The sequence below is a fragment of the Protopterus annectens genome, chromosome 9.part0 (assembly GCF_019279795.1).
Source record: "Protopterus annectens isolate FY-2018-M chromosome 9.part0, PAN1.0, whole genome shotgun sequence".
NCBI classification, from domain to species: Eukaryota; Metazoa; Chordata; order Ceratodontiformes; family Protopteridae; genus Protopterus; species Protopterus annectens.
Window position 1 is genome coordinate 719,858,318 of NC_056743.1, and position 18,493 is coordinate 719,876,810.

Sequence of the window (18,493 nt, forward strand, 5' to 3'; positions counted from 1 at the left end):
TGTGTGTGTGTGTGTGTGTGTGTGTGTGTGAAAGAGAGAGAGAAAGACATACAGGCAGAGGGCGAATTAGTTATTACTATACCAAGAAAAGTTGCATTCTGTAATTATGAAGAATAGTTACACTTTGCAGAATCACTGATCCCTAAAGACCATCATACTGGATTTTACATAACTATTTTCTACAGCAGGTAGTAAAAGATCCTTCTTTGCAGTACTGCACAAATGTAAATGCAGTCATGTATTTATAAATAGTGCAAGGAACAGGCATGCACAGGCATTTGCTATCTTTTCACAATCACAAGGGTGTGGGAGGAGGGATACAGAAGTTTTATAATTCAGTCACACGTTTGTTTTCATTCCACCTGCCGAAGCCATTGTTTCTGTACCATGGCTTCGAGCTAGGTGACAGTACAAAGGGTTAATGCTGTGCACCCTGTGGAAAAATCTGTGGAGAGCTCAGCTCTTGTTCTAATCAGTCTAAGAGGTGACATCACAGCTGAAAGAGAAGTGCAATTTGATTGGCCAGAGATGACATCAACCTGAGTTATTTTTAACAACCCCCCCCCAATTACCTCATCCTTCTCTGCTGGCTCCACTCATCATAACAATATAGTACAGGAGAACACCTTTGGTCTGATCAGAACATCCCAGCTTCACTGCAAGAGCTGCCATTATAAAAAAACAAATATAATGCCATAGAACCAGGGCAGGTTTCTTTTCTTTTTTTTTTTTTTTTTTTTATTAAAGAGCTGATTACCTATGTGTCATTACTTCAAAAGGAGAAAAAACAGAAATCATTTATTGCAGATCCTACCTTAGTCTGTAAAGGTAAGTAGAGTGACAAATGTGAATTCAGTTTGTCTTGTCGGGTTCCTGCCAGAATAGATTTATTTATAAAATGAACAAGACAAGGCTATGACAGACGGGTAGTATACTTCGTGACAAACCAAATATAGAAGAACAGCTCTTTAATGAGAATAATAAAACTGTATAGCCTACAACATATTATTTCTAATACAAAGAGAAAGTGCTCCATAACTGAAAATACTTGGAACAAAGCAGGCATCACTATGACATTTAATATATATGAACTTTTGAGCTAGGTTAGTCACTCGAATTTTACTTTGTCAGATATTTCAGAAATGAGTGACCCATGTGGAAGAATATGCAGAGCGTTGTCAATGAGTGAGGGAGTAGGTTTTTAAAAAGGGAAAATGAGGCATGACTGTGCATTGCTTAGGTCGCTGTTGCAGCTGCAAGGGCTTGTTTTAGCACGGTCTATTTCTGTTTCTAAAAGTGCAAGTAGGGGTAGTTTTGACTTCATTGGTGTAACTGACAAACATACTGAAGGCAAACAGAATGCAAAACTGATATAAACCTCCGACTGACCTTTAGCCAGTTGCATTGTATTTACAACAAATTAATTTTCTTGCTGTAGTCAGTGAAAAATCTGTCATTTTTGTATTATATTGTTTGCACTTAAATATATGACACTTGTAAAACTTTATTATGAGCAGTTTCTTGGCATTGTTTTATTTTATGCATTTTATTTGTGGCCTTTGATTCTAAACAACATTGTTTTTTAATGATAAGCATATACCAAATTCTGTTTGAGAATACTGCTTTGACTTGAAAGTGCAATTATATTTTTAAATGCTTTTCTTTATTGTGGTCCTTTCAAGTATTTGCTCCATATGAAAAGTGGGGAGCATAGGTAGCAATTTTATTACCATGCATGCCCTTAAAATGAGACCACTGACTATAAGAAGTATGCCATCAACTACTTCATTACTGAATAGAGCTTCTCACTTAACCCATGCAATCAGGCTAAACTGGTACGTTTTTCTGTCAGGTTAAATATGCTCAGTTTTTTCCTCCATCAGATATATGAAATTCTTAGAAGCAAACTGAAAAAAGCAGCCTTGTTTTTATCTTTGTTTTATATATGTCTGAATGTAGAAGCCCAATGCCAAATACAGACCCTGGGATTCAATGAACCCTACACTAAGTGCACACTGTTCTGAGTGAAAAGACAATAAAAACATAACTCACACATTTCTCCTAATTTTAGTTTTCCTACTGAAATTCTTGCAGCTTTAAATACTGACAGGGATTCATAAAGGTTACCATAAAGTGTAGATTACATGTACACTTACTGTAATCTTTCTGTGTGACTAGAAAGCTCAAAAAATGTGATAAAAATGTTACTGAATACATATTGTGTACACTTCGCGTAGGCTTTATTGAATCTGGCCCAGGAACTTTTCATTAATTGCACTGTCCTCACTTGTGTTTATTACAGTTGCAATGTGCAGTTATCTAAATGGGTACACTCCTTTGGCATTGCATGTTATCTTGCAGCCTGAATCACATACTAGAGTGGTGTTGCACTGTTTTTTCTGCCTCATTGTTCATTGGTGTCTTTCACATAAAATTGAGATGTACTGCAGTTTGTCTCTACTCATGGCATATTATAAGAATTTTATTAACTTATCCTTCTAAATGCATCTGAAAAAATATTTACTGCATAATGCTTATATCCAGATGTAAAAAACATCAGAAATGCACAGGAACTGAGTTTATTCATATTTGTTTTAAGTAGGAACAAGTACCCATATTTCTTTGTACTAATAGTAGAAAAGAAATCCTTAACTTTGCAACTTGGTAATGGTTTCTTAATCTCTTAACTGAGATGAAGAGTTTCTATCTCTAAACATAATCTGTGTTTAGGTTAATAACGTGTAGTTGTTTAGAGCCAGCAAGGTTTTTTTCCATAAGTCAGAATTCCTGCACTTTTTTCCACAAAGTCATCTCTACATATCTTGATTAGTATAAACCAAACAAATCTCTGAGAAATGAAAATGTGCCAGCATTTATACTGAGCTATTCTTAGGCAAGAGGGCAAACACTAAGATGTTATTTTGGTGTGCAAGTGTGCATGTTTAGAAAACAGGCAATTTTAAGTTATGTGAGGAGTACCTGTCTGTAACAGAAACCTAGAAGTGTAGGTTTTGGTGTGGATAATGCCTTCTTGGACCACCTAATTCATCAATGTCAGTGCTTTTATTCAGGTGGTTTAAGGCTATGAGGTGGAATTTCTGAGAGACGGGTTTGATTCCTTCAGCCCTCATTTGCTTATTGTGTTACCTTGAGCAACTCACTTAGTCAGACATTGCTTCTGTGTCACCCCTGAAAAGTGAGCGTGCCCAGAAGGTCTACCTGGTTAACAAATGGGTACAGTGTTTTTATAAAATACAGATTTCTACTTAACCTATAACTTTTCTATCACCTCACATAAGAATAGTTTTCATGCCTGTCTTATTTATTCTTAAAATTCTTTCACTACTTTTCCAAACACTTCCCCCAGAATGCTATTACAGCTGTCATCCACTAGTCTTTCTTTAAAACACAGGAATGCTTATATATTTCCATGAGCTGTCGATGTTATATCTTAAAAGAGCATCCCTTTGTTCTCCTACAGGTTTTCTTTTTTTTTTTACTCTTACTATGGCTTTTTCCAGCCACAGCTGTATAAGACTATGCAGATCAAGTTTTTCTATGCTTTCTTTATATGGATTCTAGTGCAAGCTCCCCTGTCTTATATGGTCTATATATATATATATATATATATATATATATATATATATATATATAGATATATACACACACACACACACACACATATATATATATATATATATATATATATATATGTATAGATAGATACACACACACACACAAACACACACACATATATATATATATATATATATATATATATATATATATATATGTGTGTGTGTGTGTGTGTGTGTGTAGTGGTGTGCTGTAGGGGACAAAGTCCCCCATGTGAGAGTTACAAGGGGCTTTCATCTCTACAAAAACACTTGTTTTTGTGATATTTTGGTGTTTTAGATTAAACATTATTCTGTCTATTTAATTTGATCAATGTGATGTTTCACAACATAGTAGTGGTGTGCTTATTTGTAATATACTCATACATATATATATATATATATATACACACTTTTTTTAGCGTATATATTTATATGGCTAAAAATAAATGCAGTAAGTACTCATGAGAAAGAAAAGTCAGTAAGCGAAGGATTTATCAGCAGCTTTAGCAAGCAGAACTGTGGTGGTTAAGCAATTACTCTAGCCAACATATTCCTTTCAGATTCTGCACTATATGTGAATATTTGGAAATGCACATTCTGGTATAAAGGTAACATACCTCTCATCTGTACAGATTTTCACGGAATCTCCAGATTTTTGCCTGAGATTTTTGGTCCATTTTTCATAAAATTGTGTTTTTTCTGGCAAATTAGTAGCAAATTAAGTAGCAACTAAAAATTAATCAACTAGCCATAGCCCATCAAATTCTATATCAATCTGACAAACACCTATACTATCTACTCTTATTTACCCCTACCATAACCTAAAGTCCCTAAGATCCGCACACAAACTTCTTGTAAATATTGACAAAGCAAACAAGGCTGGAGATTCCCTTTTCTCTAACACTGTTGGAAAACACTGGAACCTCCTTCCCTCTGAACTTTCTACTATTCCCTCAAAATCTCTCTTTAAAAAGAAACTTAAGCTCTACCTCAAATCACAATGGCTGTGCCCCTGTACTAATCCTGACTAACTCTAGCTCTTGACACCTGACTAAATTCTAGACCTTTAGAACCCTAAATCTACTTCATATTTACATCCACTGATCTATGTCTCCTTCTTACTATCTATATATATTAAAAAGTGTGTTTTTTATATATATTCTTTCCACGTTATACCACTAGATGTACTTACATAACTGCTATTTTCTTCTTACTTTCCTTTATCCTCAGTTACTGTACATTATGCTAGTATTCTCCAAGAATGTCACTTGGAGCAATATTTTTGTAACAATATTTTACCATTTATGTTCTACTTACTGCATTTTTACACTTTATAACTATGCCACCAGTTATAATGTTTTCTTTTACTCTGTTATTTTCATGTATTTCTTTAATGTAAATTCATTTTAACTTTAGAGCTTATCTCCCTGGGCCTGTACTGAAAATGGACATATATCCATCTAGACTAGCCCGGTTAACAAATGTAAAATAAAATAAATAAATAAATAAAATTATTAAAGACTGAAGTTAGAAAATAATGACAGATATTTGAGTTTCAGACTTCATACCCCTCAGAAAATTCATGTTAATGCAAAACCTGTTATTCTACCAACTTTCTGTTTGTAAGAGCACTATTTAAAAATGTCCCTATTTTGGGGCCTTTGTCCCACTTTTATTAATGGTTTTGTCCAGATTTCTTGCTTTAAGATGTTGAGACGTATGGAAGGTAATCTGTTTTCAGGTCTCATGCAGTGGGAAACTGCAAAATGTTTAAAACATAATGGCTTCTAAAGAAACAGAAATAATGCTAATCAGGTCCCAGTGTGTGTGTCTGTGTTATTCTTGAGCACGTGCCCGAGCATGTTTTTGTATGTTGTATGTGGGAAGAGAACAGACAGTCTTGAATTGCGAAAGTATATACAGACACTGATCTCAGTTTAATTCATTAAGTCTTCACAAATTTTTGTCTTTGAGATAGTTTGAAAATATAGAAATATAGCAGGTAGGACATCATACATAAAAACTTACTGCTGTACTATTTTGGTTTCTTTAGGGGATTTGATTTATAGTTCTAAACACGTGGAACATTATCAGAGTTTTATAAAGAGATTATGCATTCCTGCTAGCAGCATCATAAAGTGTTGCATAGATCTTCTACTGCTTTGTGACTCTGAACAAGTCAGTTAACCAGAAATTGCTGCTAGGTTGCTCTTCAAGGAACTTTGTGTCCAGTAGGATTAACTGGTTAACAATTTTTTTTTTTTCAAGCTGATGATCTGTAAAGCATTATAGGACAATTTAGTCAGTAAATAAAAGGAACTGGCAAATATTGTATATGTTTAGTGATTTTGTGAAACATAGTAACAAACCCGAATATATATTTTTCTAAAAATTTATCTGCAAAAAATGAACTGTGGTAAATATTGCTGTGATATAGATGTTTTCATCCTAAATAGTGTCCTGTTCACCCAGGTATGAGAAGCAGGTGTTGAAAAAGTTGTTCAGGGGGATGGGGATGAATTATCAATACTGGTCCACATTTTGTTGGTGAGGGTAATAGTACTTAGTGTCAGCTCAAACATAGTCTGACAAATAGAATGATCTTGAATACAAGATAATTTCAAGATCATTTCTACAAAGGAGCACTATATGCTCTATTCTGAGTCCTGAACAGGACAATTTGCTCATCTTCTTTTTGACTTGTTGTATCGTGTATCTGCAGGGCGTAACAGGGAGACAGGAGTAGGGCAAAATTATAGGGCGTCTGTGGTGGATCATGCTACACTACATGTGTGTGGCCATTATCATTTCCTTACCCTTTAGTACATTAAGATTAAGGTCTCCACTCCTCAGATTTTGTTCCTTCCTCCTTGTTGGTTACCCCAGTACCCCATTACTGAGACAAATTGGGCTTGTGAGCTGGGGCAGGGAGGGAGAAGTCTAGGATGCTAGCTGATAGTTGGAAGTCTTATAGGGTTGGGGGTGAGAGTGTGTGTGTGTGTGTGTGTGTGTGTGTGTGTGTGTGTGTGTGTGTATATGTGAGTTGGGGTTAGGGCTGGTGATGTGTGAAGGATGGGTGTTGTGTGTTTGTATGTGAGTTTGTGTATTTTATGGTAAGGGTAAGGATTAGGTTGTGGATAGATGTAGTGTTGTTCATGTATGTTTGTGTATACGAGTTTGTCTTGTGTAGTGGCAGTGTTACAGGAAGGTTTTAATGACATTAATGTGTAGAGTTTGGATTGGGGGAAGGGGCAGCATTAGGTTTAAAGTTAGCACCCTTTATTAAGGTGGTGCACACTTTCTGACTTGCTTCATCTTTCTCTCATAATGGTCCTGGCCTCCACAGATAGGCTGATTTCACCATTTCAGAAATCCTGCTCAAGGTCTATAACACCAATGTCCTTTTTAAGGAGAGACCCAAGAGCTAATATTTGCACTAACTAGGGGGAATTTGACTAGGACACTAGGAAAACCCCCTTGGTATTCGTCAACAAGATGTTCATGGCCTTTAGCAGTTACTAAACCTCCATCACCTCACAGAAGTATGACCTCAACATATCATGTCCTACAGAGAGTGCCTCAGCATAGTATCCTTTTTCTTTCTGTACTGTTGTATTTGTGCTGGAACATGAGTCTGAACACTGACGTAGTGATAGATTCCAGACTTTTCTGACATTAGGAGACATGGTACTCCCATTCAGAGAAAAGCTTTGTAAACTAAATCTAAAAAGTACAGTAACCTCCACTTAATAAAAAAAAAAAAAAAAAAAAAAAAACGGGCCAGCATTCTGTAGCCATCATTATCAAAGCTCTGTTTGTGTCTTTCGGCTTTTCCCGGTTAGGGGTCGCCACAGCAGAACTCCGGTCTGCTAATGATTGGCAGTAGAGTTTTACGTGCTGGCTTGCCGGGCCTAACGCACAACCTTCAACGAAGGAACGTCCGTTCATACACGTTGCCACACAGAAGACGCTCTGACTGAGAATCGAACGGGCAACGTCTAACTGTGGGGCGACAAAGCTACTGCAGCACCACCACTGCAAAAGTATCATTATCAAAGCTCTAAACATTCTCATTCAGTTCTTAAAACATTTTCAACTACATTGAACACAGAATTGCATGTTCAATAGACTAAAATACAATAACTATGCATATGATTTTTGTCAGGGAGGAGCTGTGATATAAAGGATTTTCAGGGGGGAAAAAAGGCCAAGCTTAGCAAGAAAAAATATAAGTATACTGGGCCAGTAACTGAAATCTGAATGTACAGAGCGTACACTTTTTGTGGTCACTTAGTGTTAGGGCCATCAGTACTACCCTTACTCATGTACTCACGTGTGCGTACATTTTAGTGCATGTGCAACTATGTAAAGAAGACTTAGAACAGTGTAACTGGAACATTTTTGGATAATGTTGTTTATTTCTAAACAAAGACATTTAACTGAATTTTTTTACAAGTGATAACTAAAATAATCACATAAGCCGCCTGGAAAACACATCTGTGACACTGCTTTGTGCAAATAATTATACATGCAAGAAAAAAGCTATTTTGATACTTAGGGTATGGTTATGCTAATTCATTTGACATGAGGATAGCCAGTGAAATAAATCCACAATTTGTTTAATCCATATAGTTACTGTACTGTACACAACATAAATGGACATATATAAAATTGTTGTTGTTGTGTCTTTCGGCTTTTCCCGGTTAGGGGTCGCCACAGCGGAACTCCGGTCCGCTAATGATTGGTAGTTGATTTTTACGTGCTGAGTTACCAGCCCTGATGCACAACCTTCAACGAAGGTACGCCCATTCACACATGTCTCCACGCAGAAGACGCTCTAGCTGAGAATCGAACCGGACAGCGTCTTACTGTGAGGCGACAATGCTACCGCAGCGCCACCACCGTGGGTATATGTATAAAATTGTTGAAATTGTGAAATAAAATGCTGCCAGCAAATATCCTTGTATCAGTTTTATTTATTTATTTATATAGTCGAGTTATTCATGTGAAGTAAGAGAAGGTCTCTGCATACATGAACAGTTTAACATCCAACAGATAGCAAGCTGCTGTGTATCAAAAAGAAGACAGAAAGGGAATGAAACATAAAAGACAGGGAAAGAACTTTTAGGACAGTGTATAGTCGGCTGTGGCTGAAATGGGTCCCCTTGGACCAGCCCACTACCCCATTGTGAGCAAGATACATACTACAAGTAAAATAAATGCACACAATTATTTGCAACAAGTAATGTGGCACACTGGCTTCAGGTATAGCTGTCAGCTCACAGTAAGAGAGTTTCTGGTTCTATTCTTAGCTAGGGTACCTTCTTTACAGAGTCTGCATGTCCTCCCTATGTTTTTGTGGGTTTATTGGGTATTCTAGTTTCCTCCCACATTCCAATGACATGTACTAGGTGAATCAGAGACTTTAAATTAGCAGTAGGTTTGAGTATATGTATGTGGTATGAAATAACCACGGCAGAGCTAGCCACCCAGCAGTGTAAACACTGATTCCAGACGATTATCACTGCTGATGTAAGATCCCTCTACCCCATATGCAAAAATGGGAAAAAGTGGTTCTGGACGAATTTGGTGCACTAGCATATACATAAACAATGCTATGCACCAAAATAAATACTGCCTTACTAACAAATCTGCCTAATCATAGTAATAATAAATATAATAATAATAATTACACTTCACAGCTATTGCTGATGTTATAGTAAAGACCCTTGTTAACATTAAGACGTGCAGGGTTAGAACAAGGTCGAAGCAGTAGATGACAAGTCTGGCTATAGTCCTGGTATGGACCATAATCTCTTTCTTGGGGTGGAGCCACTGTTTCCTTCATCAGTGTCCCTTTGGTCATCTTGTACCCTTCCACTTGTCTGCTACAGCTGATGTGTCTGCCTTTGTGTCACAGACAGTGCTCAGTGGATAATAACCTAAATCACTTACAAGTTACTCTATGCAGTGTGTGGTCTTTTTCATGACAGATGAAGATCTGTTTCCTTTCCAAATTATCTGTAAAGAACTAATGATGTCAATATATAGATAATTATAATCCTCATATGGCAGATTATACTCAGAAAGATAAATGCAAATCAGTACTGGACATACACCTTCTGCATACAGCTAGACTTCACTAACTGAGTAATAGCTGATAGGGTCCCTTAAAACCAGATGAATTTATGGAGCCTTATGGCTTTAATTGTGCTTTGATACTATTGTATGCCAAAAATGGACAGAAATGTGACCAGCCATAGTGCCTATAATTGCTAAAACTGCACTGACTAAACATTATTTTGAGAATTGCTACACTTCATCTCATTTTGTGTCATGTTCTAAGCAAATTTGAGCAAATTATGTTTTCTGATTGCTCAGAAAGTGTTAAATCCCTCACTCACAACAGGTATCATGTTGGTTGTTTACTGAAAGAAAATCAAAATTAATACAAGTAAAAAGCAGTTAAAGTAAGGACACCATAAGGAAGCAGTCATCACACTGAGGTGAACTGCAAGATGAAATGAGGGGAATGAGGACATTTCTACTGAGAGATCACAAAGTGAAATTCCTTGTGAAGTGACTAGTGTTAAAATTCCCACTCTCTAGAATGTTTTAGTCTGCATTTGCTCTTCTGGTGGCCGCTACTCGACAATCATAATGCCTTAAATCCTCTTCCTGCCACCATATGGTGTAATCCATCTAATCTGCCATGTTTATTCTGTCTGTCTCTGCCCACTGGATACCATGGTAAATTCTTCCTTTTGTAGGTGTTTAAAGCACTCCATGTAATCTGACTTATTGGAATTGCTTTGTCTGTCAGTGTTTGTGGGACACTGGATACTGCATATAATCTGTTTTAGAGCACACAAGAAGACTTCAGATAAGTTTATTTTTTTTGGATGTGTCCAGTCTGTCACTCTGGGCAATCAGCAGTGCAGGTAACTTCCTTCTTTTAAGTAACTACTGTAAACTAGGTAGTGTAGCTGTTCAGGATTATATTTTCTGTCAGAATCTAGTTCCCTAAAAAGATACCACATTTATGATTTACATGCAATATTTACGCAGCTATGGGTTATGCCGAGTAAACAAAGCAGATGAAATAGCATTTCTGCTACATGAAGTTGGTAATATTTACTCAACTGACTCTTAACTAGCCAGTACACCGAAATGACTAATGCATAATGGAACAATCTTATAGCTGTTCATCTTTATACCAAGTTTTTATTTCCTGGTTATACATTTTTTTTTATTTTATGGTGTTCTGTCATCCACGTTGTACAATGATAATGCTGTAGAAAGAACCTCTATTCGGTATTTTACCAGATGGAAAAAGTAGTTCCACAAATGAAGGGACAAAAGACATCTCAGTGCACAACACAGATAAGTTCAAGCTTTTTGTTAAACCATAGGCTTTATAAACAGAATAAGTGAATGCAATACTCAGCAAAATTAAGGCAGGCATTCTCTGTCCAGCTGTATAAAATGAGAGCAGCTCTTCATTTGGGGATATTTATATATCTAGTTGAAGTGTTCCACATTTAAAATACAAGTATATTTTTGCCAAACAGAGGTACTCTGTTCTACATAGAAACTGCAGTAGAAGTAGATACCATTCATCATATTTATTGTTTATAGACTAAAACTCATTTCTGTGTAAAAAGCTGTACTGTACTTTAGTGTAATGCTTAAGTCACAAATGCCAGTTCTAATTTATGAAAAATCTACATAAGCATCTGCCTAGGTAATCAAAATGGTCGACGGTGTTACTAAATGATGTACATTAATGATACTGCAGCAGCTTCTTTATCGTTAATCGATGCCATTTTTTGTTTGCTTCTGTTGTTAAATGGAACCGTTTCTTATTGCGAATGTTCATACCTATATCAAATAATGGTCTCCTGGCTTCTTTATGTGAATTGGTCTAGCCTGTGCCAAATAGCTCTTGTCTCTGTCTGAGTGACAGTATATCAGTTGTTGAATTTTATGTGATGTTTCAGAATGATAGTCATTGAAAATGTTTAATGTGAGATTATTCATGCGATATCATTCACAACTGGGCTGTTTGTCGTCCCACTTGAGTCAAGGTTGTAAAGAGTCCTTCGACTAGCCTCCTACTCGAAAGAAAGAAAGAGAAAGAAAGAAAGAATAAGCAAATACAGAAATAAATATAAATCCTAAGAAAGAATGAGGAGGGGAAGCCAAGTATGATTAAAATGGACCATAAAGTAGTAGGACCTACTTTTTTTCAGATAGAACATGAAAAAACAATCCTAATGGTATAGCTGTCTGAGGAGTCCCCTAATTTCTCAGGCCTCAAGCATCAGGGATGAGTCACTTTCTCATTCTGAATTGTCTCTGACAGAACTTTGTTATATAAAGCTTTAATGAGAATTACTCATTGTTGGGAAGCTGGTCATTAGCAAGACAGTCTATATCTGGGAAATGCTATGTTCACAAAAAACACATAAGCTTGTAGTTAACAGTTAAATGTAATTGTTTGGCTTCCACTGTCACTAGCTTGTGGCCTAGTGATAAAGAGAAGGGGGCAGTATAAGAGTCAAACTCTATGTAACAAGCTTTCAATTTCTCCTGCTGTTGTGGGTAAAGCTTTCTGACCGGAAATAAGATCCCTCTAGACAGTTTTCAGTTATAAATATTAATCAGGTGTACAAAATATAGTGTGGGTAAATAACACAGTATGTATTTTGCTTCTGAAAATGGTATGTGAAATTCCAGTGGATATTATAGATGTGATTTTGGGTGTATATACAGTATATTGTCATTTAACTATTGCCTACATTCCCTCAAGCCATATATGATGTTTGCTTTCTACATAATATATGTATATATTGCATTTTGTTATTCCCTCTGTATACAATGTCCTGTATCTATTGTGGTTTCCCTGGGCTGAGATTGAAATAGGTCCAATGGGATCAGTGCTCAACCTCAGTTAACAAATTCAAAATAAAACAAAAAACATTCTAGCTATAATTTTTTTCTTTTACAAGAAAATATAATAAAAAGTATTTAAAAATACTATTCTGACAATAAATAAGGCTAAAATGAAAAAGTTTACTATGCACTTCTGCAGGAAATGCTTTATGATTTTGGGGTTATTTATTTATTTGATTCACGTGTATCAGGTTGTTCCCAGTAAGCCTTTGGCCTGTTTTTCAGAGGAGACATGGGGTAGTATTTATACTCAGGAGTCCCAGAAATTCCCAGCATCTTTTTAATAAGAGCCATGGGGTTGTTGACATTTATCTAAGCTACCACCATTTGAGGTATTCATTATCAGAATTACTTTAAACTAAGGTTTTTACAAGAATGCTTTCTATGTTCTTACAGAGTGCAGTGTAAGAAACTATTCCTTAAAAATATTACACACGATGATATATTCATAATTTATTCACGTCACAAGACAGTAGTATTATGTTTGTTACATAAGCATTTTAGGCATGCAGAAGTGAAATATAAAAAGATCAACAGTTATGCTACAGCTTTCTAGAGCTTTCTGCCAAACTTGCTGAAATAGATATATTTACAAGCTTTTTTAAGACATACATTAAAGTTCCCTCTCTTTAAGTTCCAGGAAGTAAGAATCGCACAAGTGAGCCAGCTGTTTCCAAGTCTCACTTGCTAAAAGTTTATCTTTGACTGAGACCATCAGATGGTTTACTTCAGGGCAATACAGTTTGCAAAGATTATGCGGAAGATATAGGAGTACAGTAAATTAGCTTTGTCTCAAATTACATAGGGCTTTATAGATTAAAAAATCTGCTTTAAGCAAAATGTTCTATTTCTCCCTTGCAGGCAGTGCAAAGCACACAGTTAAGCTTTGTATTGCACGACAAAGCACATGCAGTTGTCCTGCTGCAGTCCTAATGCTCTTTAGGTAACAGCTTTACCTTGTGCGTAAAAACACAGAATAGTAATGCCAGGTGTTAAGAACTGAGAACATCTAGTGTGTGTGTTTTCAAGAATCATTTCTTTAAAATATTTTCACTTGTGAAACAATTTACATAAGGATTATTTTTAAATGCAACAAATCCATTTTGACCTGCACTGAAGTCTACATCTTTGCCTAATAGATCTTCCTTGTAAAAGGTTTTCCAAGATTTTCACCATTGGGATGGATGGCAGGTGCTAGTCAGCATACTCTGTCACTTCTGCAGAAATCCTACATGTATGCATACATTTAATTAATTTCTATCACTGGACAGCATACTTTTGGGTGGAGTCTTACCTCAGACAGGTACAGACAGAGGAGCTCCAGAAATCACACAATAATTTGAATATATGCTAATAATAATCTACATTTTTAGGAAGAAATGACTGAGACAGACTACTGTTTTTTGCATTACCCAGAGGCATCATAACATCCATCCCTGTGTAGGCATGAAAAAAGACAACATGGATAATGGAGCTGAGCTTCAGGGAAGGTAGCTGTGTCTGAAGAAAAAGTCAGCAGTAAAATGATACTGTCCTTGACTTAATTAATTTATTTTATTTTACATTTGTTTACCGGGAAAGTCCGACTGGACACAGGTCCATTTTCAGCGGAGGCCCGGGGAGAAAAGCTCCACAATACAATACATTACATGAGAGTAAAAAGAAGTAGAACATACATACATATGGCATATATACACATCAGGACAACATGCTGGTGATGAACATACATACATATGGCATATATACACATCAGGACAACATGCTGGTGATGAACAAACATACATATAGCATATATATACACACAACAGGACATCATGCTAGATTGTGAATAACATTTCTTACAGTAGACAATCATAAGTACATTTTTTTTTCTTTTGCAGTTATAAGTTTTGTAAGATAAATGTATACGGGTTTGGAAGCTTTCAGGGGAGAAACTGTTTATATATAGATGTACCCTGGCAAATTCTCTTGGTATGGATTAGCCTGGTGAGTGGCATGAGCATAGTCAGTTACTTAGATAGTGGGTTTTCAGGAGTTTTTTGAATTGACTAAAGGAGGTGGTAGAAGTTATTTGGCTTGGTAGTGTGTTCCAGGTTTTGGCAATGGTGTTGGCAAAGAGGGACTTACCAGCTTCATTTTTATGTTTGATGGCAGTTATGAGGTTTTGGTTACTAGATCTTAAGGCTCTAGAGGGAAAGTAGGGCTGAATTAGGTGCTAAAGTGCTGGAGTTATCTCAGGAAGGTAGTAGAGTTTGTGCGCTATAGAGAGTTGATTGAGTAGAAGTATATGAGGCAACTCAAGCCAGTTGAGTTGCTTAAGGGATAGACAGTGGTGGGGCCTATATGAGGCTTCAGTAGCAAACTTGACGATCTTGTTTTAGCAAGATTCCATTTCATTTAGATCAGTTTGGTCTAGATTGTTCAAGGTGGGAGAGGCATAGAAGAGGGTGGATAGAAGATGAGTCCTCGCGATGGTTACTTTGGTGTGTTTCGTCATAAACTGTTTGTTCCTGTAGAGGAGACCAAGTTTTTTATTAACTTTCTTAATGGTTTGTGCTATGTGGATGTCGAACCTCAGGTTATTGTTTATTTCTACGCCTAGCAGTTTAGTATGGTGGTTGGACTGATTTGAATGTTTTCTTTGGAGCTAATTGTGAAATTATTATTTAGGAGAGGAGCTCTGCCAGGGCTGAAAAAAATTATTATTTTTTTTTTTTTATGATTAAAAAGTTTGATGTTAGTGAACCAAGTTTTGGCTAGGGTGAAGTTATTTTGGGTAAGGGTTTACAGTTCACTAAGGGTAGGGGTAGAACATATGAGGGTAGTGTCATCTGCATATTGTACTATTGAGGCAGTGGGAGAGGATGAAGAGATCTGATTTTTAAATAGAGAGAACAGCAATGGGCCAAGGATGGATCCTTGAGGGACTTCTATGGTTACTGGTAACAGGGGGGACAATTGGTCCTGCCATAGGACTGCTTGCTGACAGACAGATAAGTAGCTGTTGAACCATGATATAGAGGAGGGACTTATATTTAGGGTGGATAGGGTATCAAGAAGCAGACTGTGATTTACCAGGTCAAAGGCTTTTGAAAGGTCTAAGAATATGGAAGAAACAAATAGACTCTTTTTCTGTGGTGGTTAACTATGTTGGTGAATGATAGTAGTGCTGTCGTGGAGCTATGGGAAGGTCTAAAGTCATGCTGGGATATGGAGAGTAGGTTGTTATTCTGGAGGTACTGTATTAGTTGAGTATGAACAACTCTTTCTAATATTTTGGATAAAGGTGACAGGATTGCTATTGGGTGATAGTTGGTGAGCACTAAGGACTTGCTTCCTTTGTGCAGTGGAATTATATATGATGTTTTCCATGAGGTGGGGACTTTGCATTCTGAAAGAGATCTGTTTATGAGAATAGAGACAGGATAGGCTGTAGCTTCAGCTGAGATCTGAAGGAAGTCTGCTGGCAGCTTAGCTGCTAGAGTGGTTGGTTTAAGTTTACCAAGGAGTTTAGATATTGATTTGGTGGATACAGAGTGGAGGTGAAAATTGGGGTTATTGTATTGTATATTTTATATATTAAAAAAAAGGATCTGGCTTAATTTCTATTGGTTCAAATAAAATAAATATTATAGATGTAAAAACATTAATCTCCATGGTATTTTTAAAATATGCCACATGCAAAACATGATAGAAATTATGGAAACATATTTGTGGTTCTATTTATTCATGTTATCTTATATTTTCAAAAACAGACTCAGTAATTCTACTTTCTTGATTTACCAACTTAAGACACAAGAGTTCTAATTTTCTAGTTTGCTAAAAGTATGTTGGGCCATTATTCTTTGCACAACAGCCCACCTGAAAATAATATCTTAAAGTGTTTACACACACACACACACACACACACACACACACACACACACACACACACACACACACACACACACACACACACACACACACACGCACACAGGCGCACACACACACACACACACACACACACACACACACACACACAACACACTTAGTAAACATGGAAGTATTCAGCTAATCTTATGCTATAGCTGTAGGACATCTCTCTCTCTCTTTCTGACTCTTGTGATCAGGGTTCAAGTAATAGACTCACATCAGATGGCAGGCCATTGTTTGATTAAGTAGCTGAATCAAGTGTCTCCTTTTGGAAGGGATCTGCTGTATACCCTGACAATTACAGTGGCAGGAGAAACAGTGCAACAATCTGTTACTGCATCAGAAAGATGTTGCTGATGACCAGAGAGATTGATATGCATAGGAACATGCATGCATGCATGCATCCCATCAGAGATGTCATTGCATGTATACTGCTGTCATGAGATAGTTCTGAGGGTCAGATCATATCTACCTGAACACCATCATGTATAAGTGACCTCCTGTGCACTGGGAGATTTACCACTCAGTGAAAATTTACCAGCTTGACATAATATTCCAGATCCCGAACTTTCCAAGGAGAATAGTCCCAGAATTTGCTTGCATACTTGCATACATTTACTGTACTGTAAGATTACAATACATACAGCTACTTTTTTTACCCTTGTAGAGTGCTTTTGTTTTTCCCCTGGTTGGCAACCACAGAGTTAGAATTTTTAAGTAAGAGTGGTGTGGTGGTCTGGGGGAGTTCTTCCTCAAAAAGCAAAAATGGCTTTTGTTGCTGTCACACACAAGTTTTACTGGTAGATTTTTCAGCCCCTCATTGCCTTTAGTGTTGTGATGTATTTATGAACTGACTTCTAATAAAGAATCCATTGCACAATGTTTATGTATGCTCCTCATAGCATCAATCAGCAGCCCCTTGTATTTGACAGTCAGATGACTGAATCATGTGGGAACTCCTGTCTTGATACTTTTTGTGGATGAGAAGGGTATAGGTTTCTATGTCATCAGTGTGGTAGGTGATGTAAATCACTTGGTCTCTCCTGTAAGAGTGGAAAAAATGAACTAAGACTGATGTGTATTATTTTGGGGATTTTCTCCATCTTCCAATGCTGTGCTATTGCAGAGTTGGTATGTATACATTCAACACTGTTGGGGTTGCTGGGGGCTCTTTGCAAAAACATTTGTTTTGAGTTGTAACATTAGGTATAATGTTATGGACAGCTGGCAAGGTTCATGGAATGAGTCCTTATGATCTGAACATTCAGGATGCCAGGTTTCATAACAGAAGCTATACCAACAATCTTGAGAAAGAACCTGGGACGTCCATGCATGAGGTGATGTCTGGTATTGGTCCAAGCTTTTTGTGTGACTTGGATATTATTCCTAGGAAATACCCCAAAATAAAAGCAAGGCACATTTCACAACCACAGTAAAGCATCCTAGAGGTACTGTGATACAGTAACAAAGTAATTGTTCTCTGGTGAGTACAGACCTTGGCTATGTCTTGTGCTTCCATAGCAGAAGAGAGCTAGAATTCCAACATAATATATTCTTACTACTTAATTAACTGAAAAGAGCTTGTGATCTGAAAAACTGCAGCTCTGAGATTTATCACTTCTGTTGCTCCTTTCTTTCGCTTGAAATAATGGAGTAATAATTTGTTTACTGTTAACCCCATCTGTATTTATCTATTAAAAAAAAAGATTTCATACAGAAAGAAAATTCATCAAGCTATTTGCTGAAACAGTTAGTCTTGCAAATTCCTCTCATTATCATACGAAGAGAAAGACTGAAATGTGGGATACAAACAAACTGGTTGCCCATCCTTGAATCTAAGCTGGCTTAATGTTATAATCTCCCACTTGTATGGCACATAACAGTAACACCCTTTTTGACTTTACATTATTTGTAGTTTGCTATACTTGCAATAAGAAGCACTAGTTTGCCCTGTGAATCCACAGGAGTTCTAAGCAATGCATTGTGAATCTTCTTTACCATAACTATTT

At 36.7% G+C, this 18,493-nt stretch overlaps 1 protein-coding gene across 1 annotated transcript in view; it reads left to right on the plus strand.

The window, feature by feature from the left end:
- The first annotated feature begins 604 nt into the window (after window positions 1-604).
- Window positions 605-18,493, plus strand: part of LOC122811479 (dual specificity protein phosphatase 8-like) — an 80,646-nt gene continuing 62,757 nt past the window's right edge. The window contains exon 1 of the mRNA XM_044083342.1: window positions 605-828. The gene's annotated coding sequence lies outside the window, so the exon portion shown is untranslated. The remainder of the gene's footprint in view (window positions 829-18,493) is intronic.